This window comes from Schistocerca cancellata, chromosome 8 (genome assembly GCF_023864275.1).
Source record: "Schistocerca cancellata isolate TAMUIC-IGC-003103 chromosome 8, iqSchCanc2.1, whole genome shotgun sequence".
Taxonomy (NCBI): Eukaryota; Metazoa; Arthropoda; class Insecta; order Orthoptera; family Acrididae; genus Schistocerca; species Schistocerca cancellata.
Genome location: NC_064633.1, coordinates 279888300 through 279914508, shown reverse-complemented (window position 1 = coordinate 279914508; position 26209 = coordinate 279888300). Strand labels below are relative to the sequence as shown.

General features: G+C 43.1%; 1 protein-coding gene across 1 annotated transcript in view; it reads left to right on the top strand.

Moving 5' to 3' along the window:
- Positions 1-26209, top strand: part of LOC126095513 (regulator of hypoxia-inducible factor 1-like) — a 250030-nt gene that overhangs the window by 27267 nt on the left and 196554 nt on the right. The window lies entirely within an intron of this gene.

Below are 26209 nucleotides of genomic sequence, written 5' to 3'. Positions count from 1 at the left end.
CACTGAGGCTTTTTTGCAGGTGATGCTATTGTATACAGAGGAGATGCAACGATATAAAAATGTAGAGAAATATACAAAGACCTAAAGAGGATCGACGCTTGTTGCAGGAATTGGCAGTTGGCGCCCAACATAAAAGAAAATGAAACCTATTGCGCAGAAACAGGTAGAAAGACCCAATTCACAGTTGCCGAACATGGACTGGGAGGATCCACATCCACTAAACATCTTAAGGTACGCGTAAAGGGCAATTTAAATTGGAACGACCAAAAGTGAAAGTCGCCAGTAAGGAAGATACCAGTTTGAGATTCAGAAAATGTAGTCTACCTTCAAAGGAGTAGCTTACAAAATACTCGTTTGATCGATGCTTCAGTATTACTCGTCAGTCTGGGATCCATACCAGATAGGATTGATAGAAGAATAGCAGAAGTTCCAGAGAAAAGGAACACGTTTCGCCACTGGTCCATCCAGAAAGCGCGGAAGCGTCATTGAGATACTCAATGAGGTCCAGTGGCAGACACTATAGGAGAGGCGTTCTGCAGCACGATGTGAATTACTATTAAAATTACGAGAGCGTACTTCCTAGATATCTGCCCACAGACCGTTTGCGGGGAGGAAGACGCCCTCAGTCACACATCAAAAATTGGCTTGCGGGGTGTAGATGTGCATGAAGTAATCAGTACAATCCAAGATGCTGCTCCAGGTGGATGTAAAATGAATGTGTGCAATGGAAAATACTGAACGCGAAAATGATGATTTGGTCCTGTCTGACTAGCCGCTGAAGTAGATCTTTCGATCTCTTAACGGTGATATTATCGCCTCCTTCTTGATCTTTAACATATAAATTACAACATAAACATAAATGAATGATTAAGGGACCTAGTAACTCCAAATGATAAATGCTGTTTCCACTTATACATTTATTGCAGATTGAAACCACTTTATATATTACAAATGTTTATATATAAATGTCCAAAGGACATAAAGAGGTACAAATGAATTTCCTACCTAATATGATTGATCATTTGCCCAAATCTATCCTTTTTTATGGCTACGCCCTCTAATATACGAGTAAATAATGCGACATGACAGACACCATCTACGTATCAAACACTAGAAGACACTACTTTCAAAGATGATCTACAGTGGTGTCCAACATCAGTGGAAACAAAATTTACGTGATCACATCTGTTTAGCTTTATAGCCCTAATAAGTCAACGCAATTAGCAATATCACTGTATGTACTGCATCCGGTGCGTCGGAGTGATGGTTATCGAACACGTCTGCGATGACGGAATAACTCTAGCCACAAAAAAAAAAATTATATATATATATATATATATATATATATAAATCATTCAGACACTAGGATGACAGGAGACGGTCGTCTGACAAGTATAATCTAATACTTTCTTCTCCTGTCTGTGTTCTACAGACGAGAAACGCTATCTCCCAGCCATAAAGACGGAGTTCAGGTAACGTCTCAACGTGAGTATAAGCAGAAGAAGTGCTCTCAATCACTGAATGCTGCGAACTCAATGATGACTTGCTACCCGGAGGCGAAGTCCAGAATCGTATAAGTTTGCAACAGTACAGCACCTAACCGTTCTAACTATAAAATCTTCTGAGAGCAAAGACAACAAGTCTGTCTGTAGCAACAAAAGCTGATACTGAGCGATCGTCAAACACGGGCACTCAAAACAGAAGACTTCCTCCTCCCCACCTCTGGCTTCCCAGCAAAGCTCGACTCCTCTCCCTCGTAACTGCAGAAGGCGAATCATATTCTCGAAACTATGGAATATTCTCCCTCTCTACAGATTCTTCCGAATGCCGGCCAACCATATGTTAGTCTTTTTTCGTCCAGTGCGGAAAGTTTGCGAGGAAATGCCAATACTCATACAATGGTACGCTTCTTAGAGTAAAAATCCTAGGAAATAACCCAGCCTGCGTGATTTCCGAGGTAATGCTTCCTCGTTCCTCTCTGTGGCGTCCAAAATTTTCAGAGTTTCCGAAGTATTATCCGGTTTTACTTCCGGCACCACTGCACCATCGGCCAGCCGCCACTCTATTGTGCTTCAGCGCTCAGGTGCCTTGACCGTCCGTCTTGGGGCTCCTTCCTGTGTTTAGCAGAACCAACACACCTGTGCAGGCTTTTCGACCTAGGGCCTGAGTTACACCTGCCTTTTCATTTACATTGGCGTTCCAACCTCTAGCAATACAGGCAATCATTCATTACGCCGTTTTGATAATAAAGACAATCCATCACCTTTCAGGCAATAAGCGTTAACAACTATTTACAACGTCAGTGTTCTTTAAATATTCAAATATACTATCTACAACCTGTCAAATGATACCTAATTGTCCGCAGCTCGTGGTCGTGCGGTAGCGTTCTCGCTTCCCGCGCCCGGGTTCTCGGCTTCGATTCCCGGCGGGGTCAGGGATTTTCTCTGCCTCGTGATGACTGGGTGTTGTGTGATGTCCTTAGGTTAGTTAGGTTTAACTAGTTCTAAGTTCTAGGTGACTGATGACCATAGATGTTAAGTCCCATAGTGCTCAGAGCCATTTGAACCATTTTTGATACCTAATTCTGGTTGTAAATCACGGCAAAGTATGTAGATGAGAGCTTGTAAGGTGTGAAATTATAGCCACCTTACAATACCCAGACCTAATGAACTATTTTGCGATAGGTGGGGTAATTCTTATAGTATTATCTCATCCAGTACAAAATAATATAACCATCAATTGTCTGTACACCCGAACTAATAACAATACGAGGGCAGATGAACAATTGAATCACGATATATTCTTCCTCAGTCATTTTGCGTTCATTCATGGGCTTACTGCCACAAATATATTTACTACATGTTTATTATTTAATCTGTCTGCTCCTTATATTTGGAACAATTTTCTGGACATGACAATTGGAAAATACAATATCATGCAAAATAACCCATGTTATCAAAAGAAATTTAACTAACGTTACAAATTTTTTATGCTCTTTTCAAAAATGTCAGTTCCCATCTTTCTTTAGACTTAAGGCCTATGCTCTCTGTCATTCATCCATCCCTAAGACATAGGTTAAGTCAAGAAATATTAAAGTATCCTAATCTTTCCAACGTGGTTGTTCAATAAATTACATGTGCTTCATTTAGCCATTAATATGCAAAACAAGCAGTTATGTCAGTTATTCTAGAGATTATCTATTGTTAATTATACAATTATATAAGACTCTGTGAAACATCGTACATAATTTTACTTGGCCATATCTTGGCTTGCATTAAAAAAAAAAAAAAAAAAAAAAAAAAAAAAACACATCATTTGACAAACGGACTATCCAAGTCTAGTGTTTCTCTAACGTATATACTCTTTAAATATTTCAAATATCTTATGTTCTAAAGCCTTCTTTGACAAACTGCATTTACATTTACTGTGACAACTAATATTTATAATAAGAGTTTGGATCTACCACCAATTGTAACTAATGCTCTTGTTCACAGTGTATAAGAATGTAATACATTAAAAAGTTTGAACCCATAACATCATTATCAAAGAAAATGACAAAGATTAATTTTACATAAATAAATATACAAATATTTAAAAACAGTGAAGCACATAGCATCATGATCAAAGCGAATAACAAACAATAATTTTACATGAATATATACACCAATATTTTCTTAAGACTACCCTGAAAAATAAGTACAAGATGTTTACAAAAATGATAAATATATCGGAAACTGTTAGTTTCTCAGTGTAACTGTTCAGTATTAATCAAATTATATGCCTTTTTTTATCAAGAGTCACAAACCGATTCGGATTTCACAACACACTTCCATCTTCATTTGTGTACGGGGATGGAAGCTACAGTTTTTGTGAAGTTTAGGAAGTGAAGATTGATTCAACAACCTGTTTGAGGTCGGTCATGGTGGCTTTGCAATTCAATCTTTGGATCTTCTGCCCATTCTTGATTCTGTCAGGTTACAAGTCTCTTGCAGAGTTGATGATGTGGAAGGATCCTTGAAATTTACAGCAAGGTAAGTGGATGTAAGATTTGAAACAGCCAAGTTATTGTAGAATTTGCACACAGTATCACCTAAAATTCTTCTGCGTCGCCTAAGAGAATTGTAATGGTATATAGTCTTCAGTTCGCGTTTCTTTTCTTTATTTACTATGTTTGGGTTCCTACTACTCTGTTCTTCATGTCGCTTCTTTCTGTTGATGTAAATATTGTATTTTGGATAAGGATATCGGTAAATGTGGACAGGTAGGTTATCATGGAACTAGAGTCATTGTGTGTGACTCGGGTTCTTTGGAAGTCAGTATCAGGTGACTGACTGCTACAAATTATGATGTTTATCAGTATCTGTCTGCCAGAGAACAGCAAAAGGAAAAGCAAATAGAGTTCACAGTTTAGTACAGCCATCAGCAGTTGCGCTGTAGGTTTAACTGACTGTATCATATGTGCACTTGCTTATCTCGTCTCCATCATGTAATACAATAGTGGAGACAAGTCATTAGTTGCTGTTTAAATACCCATCTTCACCTGAGCCAGCAAGGCTTACTACCTGTTCAGTCGTCGCCTGCCGCCCGAGGTCTTCAGGTAGATGCTTTAGAATAAGCCTGCTGTTTGCCCATGTCCGCAACACGGCTTTGGCTTACCAATGGCGTCCCTTGCTTCCGCTTTTCTCTTCAGCTGTGCCATTAGCCTCCCGTTCCATCCGCACATCACGTTTTTGCCTCCAGTGTGTCTCACAAAAGGTTTTCTTTTGTGAATTCTGAACCCACTAATACATACAATTTGTTTCCAATTTGCACAAATACTACACAATACATAAACAAAATCATATACAAATGTACTATGTGCAACGTATCAAATGACACCTAGTTCTGGTTGTAAATCACGGTAAAGTATGTAGATGAGTGCTTGTAATGTGCAAAATTATAGACACGTTACAACCTTATGTATTTCTCTCCATTTGGTGTTACGTTACTGAATTCTGCTTACTGCCAATGTAAACTATGTCTTGTCAAGTACAGCCTGTTCAATTATAGCGGTAAGTTTGTGTTAGAGTCTCAATGGTCCATTTACCTGTAGCTGCATTGCACTCCCTACTGGCGAGGATTGAGATGGGCTTACTGCAAAATGCATCAATGTATCCTAGCAAACTCAAGAAACTTATAATTAGTGGAGCATGCAATTTAAAAATATTCAAGAAAGCATTTGTTAAAATTATCTCGATCAAATTAAATAATCCTAACAGGTGTAGAATAAAAATTCACATTCCATGTAAATGTTAAGGATAAAAACCTTGAACACTAGGAAAACAATAAAACTATAAATGCTACTTGGTTCAATTTGGAAGATGGGTTCCATAATGTTTGGCAATATGCTTCACAAGGCTTCGGGTAGAAGGTGTAAGGCGACAAAACATACACAAAAAAACTTTGGCAAACATATATTTCATATGGGGAGAATTAAACAGGGCCACGTAATTAATCATCTGGGGAGAGATTACTCTAATACCACCTAACATCGCTTTGATAATGGCCTCAATTAGGCGAGGAAGAGAACCCATAACTTTCTTCGGTGTGGCATACCCAGCTGAAGCCACATTGGTGGTTAGATCCCTAGGAACAATCAAAGTAATGGTGATATTGATTCACCTGCTGTCCCAAATAGTCCCAAATATCATCTGTGATATTTAGATCTTGTGATTTAGTGGGCCGGTCGAGATGTGACGGAATGCCTAAGTGTTCATCATATACGAAACTTATGTGTGCAGGGAGAGCTTACACTAAGGTAAACTGGATTTATCGAATCTGAGGAACTAAGAGATGCCAAAGGTCAGGCTATGAATCAATATTGGTTTATAGACAGATATTTTACGATACACTTGTTGGTCACGCGTTAAGTCACCTGACAATATATTAGTCATGTTCCTAAAAGAGCAGACTGGTCGCTTTGGAGCGCTGTAGATGGTGTAGAACCGGTACCAGGCCGTCACCTGACCCTCAGCTGCAAATGTAAGTCGTGAAAATAAAGTAGTGTGTATGTGGCAGCTGTTTCTATAGAATCAGTGCGGTGCGACAGATTGACGAGGAGACGTGGCAGATGGGAGAATGTTGTGCCGTACGCCGTCGATACCATGGAGGGCAGTTCACATCATGAAGTTGGTAGCAACTCATGTGATTGCCCGCCAGTCTGCGGCCCCCTGCATGACGCATCCTTTGCAGCACGCGAGGCTTGTGCCACCACGGAGCTGACTTAAGAAGACGCTACACCGATGCTAGCCAGTCTTTTGGTAGTGTTCTTTCGGCGCATTCGAAGTCCTATTAGTTAGCCTCTGTTATTGTTGCATATAAGGAACCTGCCTGTCTCACATAATTACAGGGTGTTTCAAAAAGATTACCACAACTTTAAAAATGTGTATTTAATGAAAGAAACATAATGTAAGCTTCTGTTATACATCATTACAAAGAGTATTTAAAAAGGTTTTTTTTTTCACTCAAAAACAAGTTCAGAGATGTTCAATATGGCCCCCTCCAGACACTCGAGCAATATCAACCCGATACTCCAACTCGTTCCACACTCTCTGTAGCATATCAGGCGTAACAGATTGGATAGCTGCTGTTATTTCTCGTTTCAAATCATCAATGGTGGCTGGGAGAGGTGGCCGAAACACCATATCCTTAACATACCCCCATAAGAAAAAGTCGCAGGGGGTAAGATCAGGGCTTCTTGGAGGCCAGTGATGAAGTGCTCTGTCACGGGCTGCCTGCCTTGAACCAATTTCAGACGATAAGGTTTCATAACTAACCTTTTTCGTAGGACTCTCCATACAGTTGATTGTGGAATTTGCAGCTCTCTGCTAGCTCTGCGAGTTGATTTTCCTGGGCTGCGAACAAATGCTTGCTGGATGCGTGCTACATTTTCAGCACTCGTTCTCGGCCGTCCAGAACATTTCCCTTTGCACTAACACCCATTCTCTGTAAACTGTTTATACCAACGTTTAATACACCACCTATCAGGAGGTTTAACACCATACTTCGTTCGAAATGCACGCTGAACAACTGTCGTCGATTCACGTCTGCCGTACTCAATAACACAAAAAGCTTTCTGTTGAGCGGTCTCCATCTTAGCATCAACTGACGCTGACGCCTAGTCAACAGCGCCTCAAGCGAACAAATGTACAACTAAATGAAACTTTATAGCTCCCTTAATTCGCCGACAGATAGTGCTTAGCTCTGCCTTTTGTCGTTGCAGAGTTTTAAATTCCTAAAGTTGTGGTATTCTTTTTGAATCACCCTGTATTTTGGACTTTAATAGTACTTGCTGAGACTCAAGTTAAATAAAGCAGTGTTATGTGTATATTACGTGTACTTCCCGTTAGGAGGGGCGTTCAAGAAGTAATGCCACACATTTGTTTCTCTGCCAGTTCCCGTTAAAAATGTGAAATTTGTTGTGGTATATCGTGGAATATTCCCGCTTCACTCCTGTAGCTAATGGAGATCCGCGCTATATGTAGCTTTCAAAATTTGGCTTGTAACGGAGATGGCGTTCCAAGCAGAGAGCTGCAACTCCTTTGGCGGAAAACCAGAGCATCGCATATATTCATAGGGGATTTCAGAATGTCTACGGAGACCTTGAAGTGAACAAAAGCACGGTGATTCGTTGGACGAGTAATCGGTCATCATCATCGCAACAAGGTCGCGCAAACCTGTCCCATCTCCCTCGTGCCGCTTGGTTCTACACAGCTTGACCCCTGCAGTGTCAGAACGTGCGGACACTCTCATTCGAGATGCGACAGATCACAATCTAACACCTTGCTGCACAGCTGGACGTCTCTGTTAGTAGAGCTGATACACTCGTCCACCAGATGGGGTACTCGAAGATGTGTGCCCGTTTGATTCCTCGCTGATTAACAGAAGACCTCAAAGAATAATGACGGAACATCTGTGCGGAACTGCTTGTGCATTAAGAGGCTGATGCTGACAATTTTTTGCTGAACACCGTCACAGGTGATGAAACGTGGATTCATCGCTTCGAACAAGAAACAAAATGGCAATCCATAAAGTGGTGCCACACCATTCCTACTCGGAAGAAAGGTTCAAAGCCACGCCCTCCGCCGGTAAAGTAATGGCGACCATCTTCTGGCACTCTGAAGGGATTATTCTTTTTGATGTCCTCCCTCATGGTGCAACGATCAACTCTGAAGTGTACTGCGCTACCCTCGAAAACGAAGAAACCACTTCAGCATATTTGTCGCCGCAAAAATGCACGCGAGCTTCTCCTTCTCCTCGACAACGCAAGGCTTCACAAAAGTCTGCGCACCGGTGAGGGGCTCACAAAACTTCATCCGACTGTTCTTCCTCAGCCATCTACAGCCTGGCTCTCGCCAGGATGCACACCGGGAGAAGCAGATGGGGAGGGCAAGCCGGGGTGGCCGACGGTTCTAGGCGCTACAGTCTGGAACAGCACCACCGCTACGGTCGCAGGTTCGAATCCAGCCTCGGGCATGGATGTGTGTGATGTCCTAAGTTACTTAGGTTTAAGTAGTTCTAAGTGCTAGGGGACTGATGACCACAGCAGTTAAGTCCCATAGTGCTCAGAGCCATTTGAACCATTTGATGTGGAGGTTAGTGAAGCAGTAAGACGTTGGCTCCGGCGTCGACCAGTGAAACTGTGCCATGTGGACATATAGGCCTTCCCAGTAAGGCGTCGTAAGGCCGTCACACTGAACGGAGATTATGTTGAAAAATACGGTTTTGCAGCCAAAACGGTGGGGAATAGTATGGTATATTGAATCCTGAATAAAACCAACCTGCTTTGGGAAAAGAGTGCTGCATTACTTATTGAAACCCCACCTCGTATTTTTGCTCTCTGTCTCAGCGGCCACCTACTCCAACCCTGGGCCGATCCAGCAGACAATGCTGCTGTCACACATTGCCTGACCAAAACAAAAATGACGCACCCAGAGACATGGTCGGATGTCACTGTAACTTCGTACACGTATACTCTATTGGCAGATAAGTAAATGATTACAATTGAAATTCTCTGTGACAGGTAAACTGCCACCAGATAGAATAATGTTGTTAGAGTTTAGTGTTGTTACGATGTCTCCTGGAATATATAGGTGTAAGTGGAGCGAACAGTATAAGATGTTGAATTATAATTATCACTGTGAAGGGCACAGAGAAGCAACGTACTAGTATGAGACAGCGTTATCAGCACCTTTATCAGTTTTAAAGGTGAATCTTTGCGGATCTCCATTTGACCACTGGTCGGGTTGTCCTTTATTCAGATTTGTCGGGCTTATCGATGTGACAGTGGCTTGATGTTGCACTGCATAGGAATGTGACTGCTGGTTTAGTAGTATGAGGTGCATTCAAGTTATAAGGACTCCGATTTTTTTTCTCTGGACTGGAAAGAGATAGAAACATGCGCATTGTTTTAAAATGAGGCCGCGTTCATTGTCAATATGCCCCAGAGATGGAAGCACCATACGGCAGATGGAATTTTACCGCCAGCGGCGAGAATGAGAACTGTTTTAAATACTTAAAATGGCGACGTTTTCCTTACTTGAACAGCGTGCAATCATTCGTTTTCTGAATTTGCGTGGTGTGAAACCAATTGAAATTCATCGACAGTTGAAGGAGACATGTGGTGATGGAGTTATGGATGTGACGAAAGTGCATTCGTGGGTGCGACAGTTTAATGAAGGCAGAACATCGTGTGACAACAAACCGAAACAACCTCGGGCTCGCACAAGCTGGTCTGACGACATGATCGAGAAAGTGGAGAGAATTGTTTTGGGGGATCGCCGAATGACTGTTGAACAGATCGCCTCCAGAGTTGGCATTTCTGTGGGTTCTGTGCACACAATCTTGCATGACGACCTGAAAATGCGAAAAGTGTCATCCAGGTGGGTGCCACGAATGCTGACGGACGACCACACGGCTGCCCGTGTGGCATGTTGCCAAGCAATGTTGACGCGCAACGACAGCACGAATGGGACTTTCTTTTCGTCGGTTGTGACAATGGATGAGACGTGGATGCCACTTTTCAATCCAGAAACAAATAGCCAGTCAGCTCAAGGGAAGCACACTGATTCACCGCCACCAAAAATTTCGGGTAACCGCCAGTGCTGAAAAAATGATGGTGTCCATGTTCTGGGACAGCGAGGGCGTAATCCTTACCCATTGCGTTCCAAAGGGCACTACGGTAACAGGTGCATCCTACGAAAATGTTTTGAAAAACAAATTCCTTCCTGAACAGCATCAAAAACGTCCGGGAAGGGCTGCGCGTGTGCTGTTTCACCAAGACAACGCACCCGCACATCGAGCTAACGTTACGCAACAGTTTCTTCGTGATAACAACTTTGAAGTGATTCGTCATGCTCCCTACTCACCTGACCTGGCTCCTAGTGAGTTTTGGCTTTTTCCAACAATGAAAGACACTCTCCGTGGCCGCACATTCACCAGCCATGCTGCTATTGCCTCAGCGATTTTCCAGTGGTCAAAACAGAGTCCTACAGAAGCTTTCGCCGCTGCCATGGAATCATGGCGTCAGCGTTATGAAAAACGTGTACGTCTGCAGGGCGATTACGTCGAGAAGTAACGCTAGTTTAATCGATTTCGGGTGAGTAGTTAATTAGAAAAAAAGTCGGAGGCCTTAGAAGTTGAATGCACCTCGTAGTCAAGGCTCTGGCCTACCAAGTCTGTCCACCACAATGGAGGATTGCCATATTGTACACCAACCACATGGTTGCCTCTTCACATCTGCGCCTACCATCCTAGAACAAGTTGTAGACGCCCTGCAATAGTCTATCTCATCCTGCGCGATTGATCGAAAAGCAGTAGCAGCAAAACTAAGGAATACCAGCCCACACGTAGGCTGCCGTTAACATCACAACACAGACGCCTGCTGTTGATGATGGCATCCTCTTTGGTAAAATATTCCCATTTGTATCTCTGGGCAGGAGCATTTCATCATCAGCAAAAACAAAACTGTCATTCTACGTATCAGACCAGAACTTGTGAGATCCCTTAATTGTATAGGTAGATTAGAAAATTTCAATAGTGAAATGGATGGGTTGACAAAAGGTATAGTGGGGATTAGTGAAGTTCCGTGGCAGGATGAACAGGACTTCTGGTCAGGTGAGTAAAAAAGGAGATACAATTCTGTATTCTGGTCATAAACGGAATGGGCCAATCTGGTCCGACCGACCACAATCTCATCGTCTGCAAAGGTGTCTGCGGGTGCGGTATGGGGGATCATATCGTCACTTCATTGCCCTTCCGATCGTTTTGGGGTTTCTTGACCTTGGAAGCGCTACTAGTCGGTTGAGCAGCTCCTCAGGTGGCCTCACGAGGCTGAGTGCACCTCTTACCAAACCTCCCACATAGGAAAAATGCCTGGCAGAAGAGAGAATCGAAGCCATGTCGCCAGCATGGCAATCAGCTGCGTTGATCACTCAGCTATGGGGACTGACTGTCAGGTGAGTGCATGATTATAAACACAAAATCAAACAGGAGTAATGCAGGAGCAGTTACGAACAAGAAAACAGGAATGCGGGTAAGCTAATATGAGCAGCATAGTGAAAGCACTATCGTAGTCACGTCAGACACAAAGCTAACACCTACCACAGTAGTACAATTTTATATCCCAACCAGCGCCGCAGATGATGAGAAGAGTGGAAGAATGTAAGATAAAATAATAGAAATTGTTGAGACGGTTAAGGGAGAGGAAAAGTTAACTGTGATGAGTGGTATGGAGTTCGGTAGTAGGAAAAGAAAGAGAAAGAAAACCAGGAGGAGAATGTAGACATGATGAAAGGAATGTAAGAGGAAGTTGTCTGACAGAATTTAGCACAGTGCGTAACTTTAATCATCGCTAACACTTGGTTTACTGATAATGAAAGAAATTTGTATACGTGGAAGAGCCCTCGAGACGCTGGAATGTTTCAGACTGTTTATATAATAGTAAGACAGAGATTTCGAACCAGATTTTAAACTGTAAGATGTGGACTCTGACCATAATTTATTGGTTATGAATTGTAGATTAAAACTGAAGAAGTTTAAGAAAGGTGGGAAACTGAGGAGATAGGACCTGGAGAAGTTCAAGAACCAGACGTTGTTGAAAGTTTCAAAGAGAGTATTAGGCAACGATTGACTGAAACAGGAGGAAGGAATATTGTAGAAGACGAATGGATAGCCTTAAGAGAAGAAATATTGAAGGCAGCAGAGGATGAAGTAGCTAAAACGACAAGGTCTAGTGGAACTCCTTGAATATCACAATAGGTATTGAATTTAATTTGTGAAAGGAGCCGAGGGGAGGGTCTCAGCCAAAGGCTCCGTCGATTCTGTGACTGTCGATTTCTGAACCTGCGTTATGGGATGGAGAATTGTAGAATTCTCGTTGATATGTCAGGGGTGCAGTACCAAAGGAAGCAGAGTACTTTTGGATTGTACGAGGGTTTTTTTTACGCTAGCAGGTAGTTTGAGGTCCTCTAATGAACACACGCCAGACAGTGCGCAGAGGCCGATATCAGGCCTTGTACAAAGTAAAAGCACTTCGATTGTCAAAAGTTTGACAGTAAATTGTCGAATTATTCGTTATAAGTTCCTGAATTTACTGCCTTCCACGAAAGCTGTCACGCTAAAATTATACTCGTAACCGAGAGCAGGCTGAAACCCGAAATAGGAAGCTCTGAAATATTTAGCGAAACCTGGAATGTATGTCGATAATAAAGATTAGACGCTATGGGATGCGGAGTGTTCATCGCAGCCGGCGAAAATATTGTGACTATCGACGTCGAAATTGAGTCTGACTGAGAAGTTATGAACGCTTGGAATAGATGCAGATGAACTCAGATTAATGACAGACGTTTATACCGGCCACCCGAATCCACCGTGACAGTTTTATAATCTTTTTCCGAGTGCCTTCACACAGTAGCTCATGTCAGTTGGAGGCTGATTTAACCTAACGACTATGGACTGAGACTTGTGTGGATTCACTGCAGATTGTACGGAAAGGCAGTCTTGTGAAGTATATTTGAAAGCGATTTCCTAAAACTGTCTTGGACAGCTACTGCGGCAGCTCACACGCCGTGGAATTTTTTTTTTTTTACCTTCAAACAGGTCTAACCTTATCGATGGTGTGAGTACAGAGTCAGGGCTTAGTGACCCATCAAGAAGGCTAGGAGAATATTTTTCCTAGAAAGAGCAGATAAGCAGCTATTAGCATCTCACTTAGTAAATGAATGGTCACCATTTAGTTTCAGTATGACGGACGGACGCAGAGGAGTTATGGACAAAGTTTAAATGGATTGTTAATCGCGCCCTGGACAAGTATGTGATGAGTAAGTGAATTAAGGATGGAAAATACTCACTGTGGTTTAATAACAAAATTCGTAAATAGCTGAGGAAGTAAAGGCTGTTACACTCCCGTAGGCAAAAGTTAGTGGTGTATAAAATCCATGTTTGAACGTCAGCCGCTTTTTTATTTAAAACCCAAATACAGACCGGTTTCAGTCACAGACCATCTTCACGGATTAGTGTTAAAACAATTTAGCCCACAAAAAAGGCCACAGCATTACATATGTAATTGTTAAATAATAGCCACGTCTCATACATACAGCATGGGTTTCAAATAAAAAGGCCCTGATGGTCAAACATGAATTTTATACATTACTTGACGGCTGTTAATAGTTACTTTCCAAAAATGTTCAAAAGTTTGTAGAAATTCGTAGGTCGGTAAAAAGATCGATGAGTGAAGCGTACAAAAACTACCAACGTCCTACCGTAGCAAAACATCTTGCCGAGTATCCAAGATAATTCTGATCGTATGTAAAATTTCTAAGCAGGTCGAAGACTTGAATTCAATCACTCATTGGCCAGTCTGGTATGGCAATAGGAAACAGCAAAAGGAAAGCCGAAGTTTTAAACCTCGCATTTAAGAAGTCATTCCGGCAGGAGGATCGTACTAACATACCGTCGTTTGACAGTCGTACAGACTCACGTATCTACATCTACAACTACATTTATACTCCGCAAGCCACCCAACGGTGTGTGGCGGAGGGCACTTTACGTGCCACTGTCATTACCTCCATTTCCTGTTCCAGTCGCGTATGGTTCGCGGGAAGAACGACTGCCGCAAAGCCTCCATGCGCGCTCGAATCTCCCTAATTTTACATTCGTGATCTCCTCGGGAGGTATAAGTAGGGGGAAGCAATATATTCGATACCTCATCCAGAAACGCACCCTCTCGAAACCTGGACAGCAAGCTACACCGCGAAGCAGAGGGCCTCTCTTGCAGAGTCTGCCACTTGAGTTTGCTAAACATCTCCGTAACGCTATCAAGCTTACCAAATAATCCTGTGACGAAACAAGCCGCATACTTGCCTTAAATAAGCAACTGAAAGAGTTGAAGACAAATAAGTCTCCTGGTCCGTGAAGAATCCCATTTCCGTTTTATAGAGAGAGTACTCTACAGCGTTGGCCTCTCACTTAGCTTGAATTTGTCACGAATCTCTCGCCCAGCCCAAAGTCTCAAGCGAATGGGAAAAAGTTCAGGTAGTTCCAGAATATAAGGAGGGTAAGAGAACGGAACCACGAAACTACAGACCCGTTCACTAACCCCAGTTTGCTGCAGAGTTCTTGGACTTATTCTGAGTTAGAATATAACAAATTTCGTTGAGCCGGACGAGCTTGTACCCACAAATCAGAGTGAATGAAGGAAACAACGCTCATGCGAAACTCAGCTTGCCCTTTCTCACACGATATCCTGCGAAACACGGATGAAGAGCTACAGGGAGAATTCATATTCCTAGAGTTACAGACGTCGTTTGACACGGTGCCCCACTGAAGACTGTTAAGGAAGGTACGAGCACAAGCAATACGTTCCCGAATATCGGAGTGGCTAGAAGACTTCTTGAGTAGAAGAATCCAGTACGCTATCCTAGACGGCGAGTGTTCTACAGAGACAAGGTTATCTCCAGGAGTGCCCCAGGGAAGTGTGGTAGGACTGCTCCTACTCTCTACACACATAACTGAGCTGACGGAAATGGTGAGTAGCAATGTGCGGCTATTTGCTAGTGATGCTGTGATGAATGGAGGTGTCGTCGTTGAGTGAGAGAGGATATAAAATGACTTAGACAAAATGTCTAGTCGATATAACGCACGGTACCTTGGTCTAAATGTAGAAAAATGGTTCAAATGGCTCTGAGCACTATGGGACTCAACTTCTGAGGTCATCAGTCCCCTAGAACTTAGAACTACTTAAACCTAACTAACCTAAGGACATCACACACATCCATGCCCGAGGCAGGATTCGAACCTGCGACCGTAGCGGTCGCGCGCTTCCAGACTGAAGCGACTAGAACCGCTCGGCCACATCGGCCGGCCTCTGATTAAGAATTTATGTTCTACTGTACTAATGAATTAAGCTTGTTCTTCTGCTATTCGTGACATATCGTCTCAGTTAAGCGACTGGATTCGTAGAAACGGACGGGAAGTACTCGACTAAAACAGAAGTGATTTCTGGCAATCCTCAAGGTAGTGTTATAGGCCCTTTGCTGTTCCACATCTACGTAAGCGATTTAGGAAACAATCTGAGCAGCTTTCTTAGGTTGTTTGCGGATGAAGTTGTCGTTTGCCACCTAGTAAAGTCATCAGAAGATCAAAACAAATTGCAAAACGATTTAGAAAAGATAACTGTGTGGTGCGAAAATCGACAATTGATGCTAAATAATGAAAAGTATGAGGTCGTCCCCGTGAATGCTAAAAGGAATCCGTTAAACGTCGGATACGTGATAAATCAGTCAGATCTGAAGATCGTAAATTCAGCTAAATACCTAGGAATTTCAGTTACGAAGAACTTAAATTGGAAAGAACACATAGAAAATATTGTATGGAAGTCGAATCAAAGAATGCGTTTAATTGGCGGAGCATTTAGAAGAGACAACAGATCTACTAAAGAGAGTGCCTACACCACGTTTGCCGTCGTATTTTGGAGTTCTGCTGCGCGGTATGGGATCCTTACCAGATAGTGTTAACGGAGAACATCGAGAAAGTTCAAAGAAGGGCAGCACGTTTTGTATTATAGAGAAATAGGAGAGAGAGTGTCACTGACATGACACAGAATTTCGGGTGGACATCATTAAAACAAAGGCGTTTCTTGATGTGGCGGGATCTTCTCACGAAATTTCAGCCGCCAACTTTCTCCTCCGAATGCGAAAATATTTTGTTGACGCCGACCAACCTAAGGAGAAACAATCACCATGATAAAATAACGGAAATCAGAGCTCGCACGAAAAGATGTAGGTTTTCGTTTTTTTCCATGAGCTGTTCGAGAATGCCGGCCGGAGTGGCCAAGCGGTTCTAGGCGCTTCAGTCCGGAACCGCACGACCGCTACGGTCGCAGGTTCGAATCGTGCCTCGGGCATGGATGTGTGTGATGTCCTTAGGGTAGTTAGGTTTAAGTAATTTTAAGTTCTAGGGGACTGATGACCTCAGATGTTAAGTCCCATAGTGCTCAGAGCCATTTTTTGTTGTTCGAGAATGGAATAATAGAGAATTTTTGTGAAGGTGGTTCTATGAAACCTCTACCAGGAATTAAGTGTGATTTGCGGAGTACCTGTAGATGTAGATATAGATGAGAAATGATATTGGTATGAGTGCAAAACGGCTACGCAGTAGTATCTAGAGGGCCAATGTAAGTCTATAGATGTATGTATAATTAGGGGAAAGATAAATACCGCCTACATCAAAATTAAAGAGGCGTTTAGAGAAAAGAGAGGCAGGGATATAAGTATCAAGAGCTAAATGAAAAACCAGTAATAAGGAAGGAAGGGAAAGCTGGAAGGACTATACAGCGGGGCTCTACACGGGAAATGAAATTGGAGGCAATATTATAGAAAGGAAAGAGTAAGTAGATGAAGATGAGATGGAAACATGACAGTACGAGAAGAATTTGACAGAGTACTGAAAGACTTAAACCGAAACAAGCCTCCTGGAGTAAACGACATTTCCTCAGAACTACTGATACCCTTTGGAGAGCCAACCGTGACGTAACTATTCCACTTTGTGTGCGAGATATATGCGGCAGGAGAATTGACCTCAGATTTCGAGACGAATGTAAGAAATCCAATTACAAAGAAGGAATGTGCTGAGAGGTGTGAATATTACCGAACTATCAGTTTAACAAGTCGTGGTCGCAAAGTACTGGCACAAATTATTCACAGAAGAATGAAATAAACTGGGTACAAGCCGACTTCGGGGAAGATCAGTTCGGGTTCTGAAGAAATGTTGGAAAACACACGGCAATACCAATTCTACGTATTATCTTTAGAAGAGAGGTTAAGGAAAGTTAAACCTCCGTTTACAGCATTAATAGATTTGGAGAAAACTTTTTTCCGTGTTCACTGGAATCCGCTCCTTAAATTTCAGAAGGTAACAGGGGTAAAATGAAGTGAATGAAATGTTATTTATAACTTTTACAGAAACCAGACGGCGGTTGTAAGAGTAGAACGGAATATAAGCAAAGCAGTAGTTGAGGAGGAAATGAGAGAGGTTTTTAGCCTATCCCCAGTGTTATTCTGTCTGCACATCGAGCAATCTGTGAAGGAAAGCAAAGAAAAATTTGAAAAAGTTATTAAAGTTCGGAGAGACGAAATAATGATTTTTCAGTTTGCCGATGACGTTTTAATTCTGTCATGCCGTTTTGATTCTGTCAGAGACAGAAAAGTGCAAATGAACGGAAAGGGTTGTTTCTTGAAAGGAGAATGTAGGATGAACATTAACGAAGGCATAACACTGGTTTGGACTGTAGTCCAATTAAATTAGGCGATCTGAGGGAATTAAATTAGGAAATGAGACACTGAAAGTAGTCCGGAACCGCGCGACTGCTACGGTCGCAGGTTCGAATCCTGCCTCGGGCATGGATGTGTGTGATGTCCTTAGGTTAGTTAGGTTTAAGTAGTTCTAAGTTCTAGGGGACTGATGACCACAGCTGTTAAGTCCCATAGTGCTCAGAGCCATTTGAACCATTTGAACCACTGAAAGTAGTAGTTGATTTTTGCTATTAGGGTAGTAAAATTACTTTTGAAAGCCGAAGAAGAATGCAGAATGGTAACGGCAAGAAATGCGTTTCTGAAGAATATATTTTTAATTTAAGTGTTAGGAAGTTGCTTCTGAAAGTGTGCGCATGGAGTACAGTCATGTATGGAAGCGAAACATGGACGATAAACGTTTTAGACAAGAAGAGAATAGAAGCCTTTGCAATGTGGTGCTGCTGAAGAATGTTGAAAATTAGGTGGGAACATTACGTAGTTAGTGAGGAGATTTGAATATAATTGAGGGGAAATGAGATATGTGGTGTAACTAGACTAAAAGGAGGGATCGGTTGATAGAAAAACATTTTGAGATAGCTTGAATTTACGCATCTGACTACTGTTTTCGTAAACTGATTAGCTATCTTTGATTGAATGTTATTTGCCTGCTAGAACGTTACAAATATTGAGAGCTCGTTATCAAAGACTGTCTATATAATGAACAGCTAACTAGTTTCCTGCATTTAAAACCTCAAACATGAATATTCAAATTAACCTTTTTATTCCATTTCTTATTTTCGTTAGATTAAACAAAATTCTAGTAGACAAGTAATTTCTTATATTTAATGCTTTGTTGTCATATTGGCTCGAAATTGTATGACGAGAAATACTTTCAAGTAACTATTTGTAAGAGCCATAAAAATTGACTATCAGGCTGCTTCCTCTTAAAATAGGTGCTTAGTTTCGCTAGCTACTTACTTAAAAGTCAAACTTTTAGTTTTAAACACGAAGTAGCAAACTTTTTGCTACCAGTCACGCACTCGGGGTTCGTAGTATTCTGAGCGACTTACATATTTCATTACCAGTACGAAACTACAGCCTAGTGCTTACCCTACAAAATAACACAAGGTCCAGTCACGTTAATGTGATTACCACCTATGTTCGACGTCAGTGTGCAATAACTACCCACAGACAGCAGGTGGCCGCACTAGCATTGGAGGGTAGATAATGCCTGTCTGGGGGACGCGGACAACATTGCAGTCCTTGTCTAATGCGGAAACGGAGCGATTTATCTGACTTCCAGAAGGGTATGATCATTGGCTTTAGGGCCAAAGGTGAAAGCGTTCCCGAAACTGCTAAATTCGTAAACTGTTCGCGTGCCGCCATTGTTAAAAATGGCAAAATGGCGCTATCCTGTGGAAACTGTGTTGCACCACGGGCCATAGATGAAAGGGATGAACGACGGCGGCGGAGATGTATACCGGCGAATAGACGTGCATCTGTTGAGCAACAGACCGCCCAGATGAACCAAGAGGGCTACTAATAGTGTTTCTTCAACGGTCGTTCAGCGAACGTTGCTGCGTATGCACCTCCGCAGCAGCCGCCTGGTTCATTCACCCATGCTGACTGCTGTTCATCGTTGAAGAAGGCTGGAATTTGCACGCCGATACCCCAGCTGGACATCCACTGAGTGGCAACAGGTGGCCTTTACAGAGGAATCACGTTTTAGGCTTCATCGGACGCAGGACTGTTGGCGTGTACGCCCTCACAGCAATCGTCGGAAGGTCTCTAGCCGGAGGAGGGAGCGTTACGGCCTGGGGAATGTTTTTGAAGCATTCTACTGGTTATCTCGTCATTTTGAAAGACACAATAGACCAGCACAAGTGTGAATCTATCCCTGGGGACCATGACCATGACCATCCCTCCATGTACACTACTGGCCATTAAAATTGCTACGCCTCGAAGATGACGTGCTACAGACGCGAAATTTTACCGACAGGAAGAAGATGCTGTCATATGCAAATGATTAGCTTTTCAGAGCATTCACACAAGGTTGGCACCGGTGGCAACACCTACAACGTGCTGACGCGAGGGAAGTTTTCAACCGATTTCTCATACACAAACAGCAGTTGACAGGCGTTGCCTGGTGGAACATTGTTGTGATCCTTGTGTAAGGAGGAGAAATGCGTACCATCACGTTTCCGACTTTGATAAAGGTCGGATTGTAGCCTATCGCGATTGCGGTTTATCGTATCGCGACATTGGTGCTCGCGTTGGTCGAGATCCCATGACTGTTAGCAGAATATGGAATCGGTGGGTTCAGGAGGGTAATACGGAACGCCGTGCTGGATCCCAAAGGCCTCATATCACTAGCAGCCGTAATGACAGGCATCTTATCCGCCTGGCTGTAACGGATCGTGCAGCCAAGTCTCGATCCCTGAGTCAACAGATGGGGACGCTTTTAAGACAACAACCATCTGCACAAACAGTTCGACGACGTTTGCAGCAGCATGGACTATCAGCTCTGAGACCATGGCTGCGGTTACCCTTGACGCTGCATCACAGACAGGAGAGTCTGCGATGGTGTACTCAGCGACGATCTTATGTGCACTAGTGGCAAAACGTCATTTCTTCGGATAAATCCAGGTTCTGTTTACAGCATCATGATGGTCGCATCCGTGTTTGGCGACATCGCGGTGAACGCACATTGGAAGCGTGTATTCGTCATCGCCATACTGGCGTATCACCCTGCGTGATGGTGGGGTGCCATTGGTTACACTACTCCGTCACCTCTTGTTCACATTGACGACTCTTTGAACAGTGGACGTTACATTTCAGATGTTGCACGGCCACTACAGATGCAAATTCCAGGAAGGTGGTTGACATGATTGAAGCGAACCGGCGTATCACAACCGATCGAGTAGCGGAAGAACTTGGAATCGGACATGAGCGAGCTCACAAGATCATCCACGACATTCTTCGATACAGGAAGGTGTCAGCACGATGGGTGCCCCGCCAACTGACCTTGACACACATGGAACAACGCATGGCGTTCAGCCTGGAACAGCTCGTGCGTTACCATGAATCGGGCAATGACCTGTTTCGGATTGTGAAGGGGGATACGACCCGTGGCTCTTCCCTTCATTCGATCCCTGCGAAACCGTACATTTCAGCAGGATAATGCACGACCGCATGTTGCTGGTCCTGTACGGGCCTTTCTGCATAAGAAAATGTTCGACTGCTGCCCTGGCCAGCACATTCTCCAGATCTCTCACCAACTGAAAACGTCTGGTCAATGGTGGCCGAGCAACTGGCTCGTCACAATACGCCAGTCACTACTCTTGATGAACTGTGGTATCGTGTTGAAGCTGCATGGGCAGCTGTACCTGTACACGCCATCCAAGCTCTGTTTGACTCAATGCCGAGGCGTATCAAGGCCGTTATTACGGCCAGAGGTGGTTGTTCTGGGTACTGATTTCTCAGGATCTATGCACCCAAATTGCGTGAAAATGTAATCACAGGTCAGTTCTAGTATAATATATTTGTCCAATGAATACCCGTTTATCATCTGTATTTGTTCTTGGTGTAGCGATTTTAATGGCCAGTAGTGTAGTTTGTTTTTCCTGAGCACGACCAATCAGGTCACACAACTCACAGCGTATGTGCGTGGTTCGAAGATAACCAGAATGAGTTTACCACACCGCCCTGGCAAAACCAAACTCCTCGGATTTAAGCCTAATCGAGAGTCCGTAGTACCATCCTGCTCGGGCTGTTCGCACCATGGATACTCAATCGAGAAACCTAGTGCAGCTGGCAACGGCACTGAAGTCGGCATGGCTCCATATGCCTTTCGGTTCCTTCCCAGAACCTCGTTGACTCTCTCCCCGCACGTAAGCGCGCAAAAGGTGACTGTTCAGGTTTTTGACAGGTTATCACATTAATGTGACTGGGCCGTGTAATACAAAACCAACTTATTCCGGAAAGTCTATCAAATGACAGTTGCAAGGTTACTGCAGGTGCGATCTTCCTATCTTATTCTCATCCCAGTAAGGAATTACACATAATATTCAGCTCCGAAGCTACACGCACTAATTCGAGATGGAGGAAGCTTTTGTTTCAGATACACTTTACCATTGCCTGCTATTTAGGGTGTTCGGAAATTCCAGTTACGAACTTCTAGGACTTGTAGAAGGTAGCTGGTACATAATATTTTGAATAGGAACCCCTGTACGGAAACGTAGCGTTTCCGTTCTACAGCGGTTTCAATTCACTTGTTTAACTCACCCACTGCTGCTCGAGGAATTGAATTAGTCGTGACGTAGTACAATTATTAGGTAACTATTCGAAAGGAAATATAACGAACCATCCATTTATCGCTTAAGCACGTTTGTTGTATTAACACTTATACATTACGTGTTTACATTATTGGAAAACAAAATAGAGCAGCATACTGTACGTACAGAACGGTTCTGATACATTGCAACGACCACTCGATGTAGAGACCACCAACGTTGTTACAGACATCAAGTGGGATGCAGAGTGTGTACCAGAACATGCTTCGTGTACCTACGAAGCATGTTTTGGTACACACTCTTCATCCCACTTGATGTCGCTTCAATTTCTAGTTCAGCGGCCAGAGTTCGAGCGAGCAGCTCTTCCTCCGTCTATTAGGGAGTCTTATAAATTAATTAAAGTGACATTAAATAACCGACTGGCGTAGTACATGTCATCCTGTCTGCCTTATTGCGTACCACGACAAGCAACTGAGACATTTCTCTTTCCCTCAGCAGAAGTGGACGCTTTACACATCTGAACTTAAACTATTGTAGAGTGGACACTGTATGTTTACGGCCATGGGTTCCTGTTCAAAATATTATGTTCTTACTGCCCTCTACAAGTCCTATAAGTTCGTAACGGGTATTTCCGAACATCCTACATATGAGCGTCTCTCGCTAGCTCTACATATACCAAAAGAACAACGTTTCGGCGCCTTAAATCATCTTGGTTCTACTGAGCTTCTCTTCGGTGCGCAGAAGGCTGATTTTGATAGAGCCCCAGTCACCGCCACCTCCGCAACTAACTGGATCGTAATGCTCGACATGGCGACGCGATGTCTCTCCCATACATTCATGAAACAAACCAACAACGTATTTGTCACATAGCTATCATTTCAATTACAACATCAGATTTTCGTTCTTGTGTACTCGTATTTCTCAATGTATACTGCCTCTGGCGGGAATATCTTACGAGGGGGAGTTGGAAAATAAGTTTCCCCTGTCGACTGTGGGCAGAGTTGTGTGATAAGACAACACGGCAGGTGAACGCGCACGTGCAAGACACCCATCGACCATTGGGTAGAGGTCGACCGCGATCAAGCAGATGGCACTGTCGTAGTGCCTGGGCAAAGCGGAGGCCAGCCACTCAGTCTTTTCCCGGAGCTATGGAGAGAAGGTGTGTTTTGGAGTGGTGGTCAAAGGCGGAAGTGAGAGCTGTTATCTTCTATGAATGGGCACGTGGAGAACCAGGCACAGAAATTCATAACCGCCTTGTTGAGGTTTATTGGTCCGATGTGATGTTGAGGTAAATGGTGCGGAGATGGTGCCAGCAATTCAGTGATGGACGTCAGCAAGTGGAGGACACACCGAGACCTGGGCGGACGCGCACGGCCACTACAGATGCAAATGCCAGGAAGGTGATGATTAAAGCGAACCGGCGTATCACAACCGATGGAGTAGCGGAAGAACTTGGAATCGGACATTAGCGAGCTCACAAGATCATCCACGACATTCTTCGATACAGGAAGGTGTCAGCACGATGGGTGCCCCGCCAACTGACCTCGACACACATGGAACAACGCATGGCGTTCAGCCTGGAACAGCTCGTGCGTTACCATGAATCTGGCAATGACCTGTTTCGGATTGTGAAGGGGGATGAAACGTGGGTCCACCATTACTCGCCTGAATCGAGGGCGCATCCATGGAGTGGAAACGTCCGTCATCACCTGACCGAAAGAAGTTCAAAAGCACTCCTTCTGCAGGTAAAGTGCCTCTCACCGTTTTCTGGGACGCCAAAGGAGTTTTGCTGCTGGACTTTCTGGAGGATGCAACCATCAATGCTGTGCAGTACTGTGCCACTCTGTCGAAATCGAAAGGGGTGATTCGGAAAAAGAGGCCTGGCCTTCTCAGATCTGGCGTTCTGCTGTTGGATGACAACGCGAGACCACACACAGCGACGGCAACACAAAACCATATTGCAACTCTTGGTTGAGAGCGTCTACACCATCCGCCTTACAGTCCGGATCTCGCACCAAGTGACTTCCATCTATTTCTTGCTTTGAAGAAGACACTCGGCGGAAGGCGCTTTGGCAGCAATGCTGACGTCAAACAAGCCGTTCAACGCTTCTTCCGTATGCAACGCCCTGATTTTTTCCTGGAAGCCGTTTTGAAGCTTATAAAGCGGTTTGACAAATGTCTCAATATACTTGGAAATTATGTAGAAAAATAAAGATATGTCTTATCTGTAATGTCTCATTCTTTTTTTTCCCTTTCACACACAACTCTGACCACAGTCGACAGGGGAAACTTATTTTCCAACTCCCCCACTTAGAAATAGTGTTTTCTCCAAACAAAACGCTCTGTTCACAAATGGAGCGTTACAGTCTTCTTCTCCAATTCCTACCTCTGCAAACTTCCCTTCATCGCCAAATTTACAGTTCCTTGATGCCTCCGCATGTGTCCTATCAATTGAGACCTTCTTTTAGTCAAGTTGTGCCATACAATTTTTCCACAATTCGATTCAGTACCACTTCATCAGTTATTCGATCTGTCCACCTAATCTTCAGCATTCATATATAGCATCACATTTCAAAAGCTTCTATTCTCCTAGCAGTATATAAATTTAATGAACTTTTACTGTGATGCCACTAATATATTTACCCTCAAGGCTATTTTGTTCTTGTAAAGTGGAATTAATTTGGCACAAATGCACCGAAACATGTCACTTTTTTGTAGTTGCGGGAGACCACCACAATCCAACCATTCTAAGTAATCCATAACCAATATTCCTACCTGCGTTATCGTCTTGCGGTAGCAATAAAGCGACGCAAATAATGGCCAAATATTCCACGAACACAGTGTTCGCACTTATAAGGGTACTAGCGTATATAACAGTACACCAGTATCCAGAAGCAGCGGCTCATTTCACTTGCTAAAATTATTCTGTCTCAGAGGAACGCTTTAATTAAAATCCCTGTTGTGTCAATGTGTTCTGCTACCACAATGTCAGCGAATTTTGTGAAAGGTGAAAATGACTCCGAAAATATATGGAAATTCAGAGTGGTTGGATTACCTAAACAACTGATTAGAGAGCTACGTAGTTACACGAACTAAATTGTGAAAAGCAATATTATTGCAGCTCAAACGATACCACGCAATAAGCGAGGCGTAACGCATTGTGCTACGTGATTTGCCCAGAAGGGAGCTTTAGTGCAATTTAGTTTGTTGTTTGACAAATTCTGACTGAAAATTAGTCGTACAATTAACTGATACACGTGTATTGCAGTGTCTCGTCAGCTTACAGTGTATTTGTATCTCCTCTCAAATGTTTATATTTACGAAGTAGATACTTAGAGTTATAACTTTCTGTCAACGTAAACGATAGTTGTCAACTACTACTCATTTGTACTACAGGCCTTTTTTATTACTGGAAATGTGGTCCGCAGATTTCTGCAATGCAGTGTCGCTTTGACTCGTTCTACATCGATTTTGGAATTTCATGTGTTCTGTTATTTTTTCAGACAGAATAACAATGGAGATTACAAAGAGTACACAGCAGCTATTCAAATGTATATTGTTCTGTAATTCTATTATTTTATTGTATCGAGGAAAGCTTCTGCATGAATGAGAATGGCAAAGAACTCCAAGTATTGTATCTTGTACTTCTGTGGCATTAATTCAACAGGATGATGTAAAGGAAAGATGCAAATTATGTGTACTGATATTAAGGATCTCTTTAAGGGATCATTGCTCTCTGGTTGATGATTCAAGTGTTTAAGGAAGGGAAATTTACAGAGTTCAAAGGATCAACAAGAATGTTCAGCAAGCCATTGTAGATAACCTTTGCATTGCGCGTAAGAGAGAAGAAGGACATGGGGACTACCTCACTAGGAAGTTACAATGGCCCATTTAGGGAACAATCAGAGGCTTGTGCCGTATAAGGAATAAGCAACTGTTACCTGTATTGCTAAATGAGAATGTTCATATAGCACTGAGATGTGGAAGGGGGTGTGAACAATATTTTGAGAGTGCTTGTAAGGTTTTCAGAAAAAAAGAGACCTGCAGTTCATTATGAGAATTTAATGTGCACACCTGATAAGTGAAATA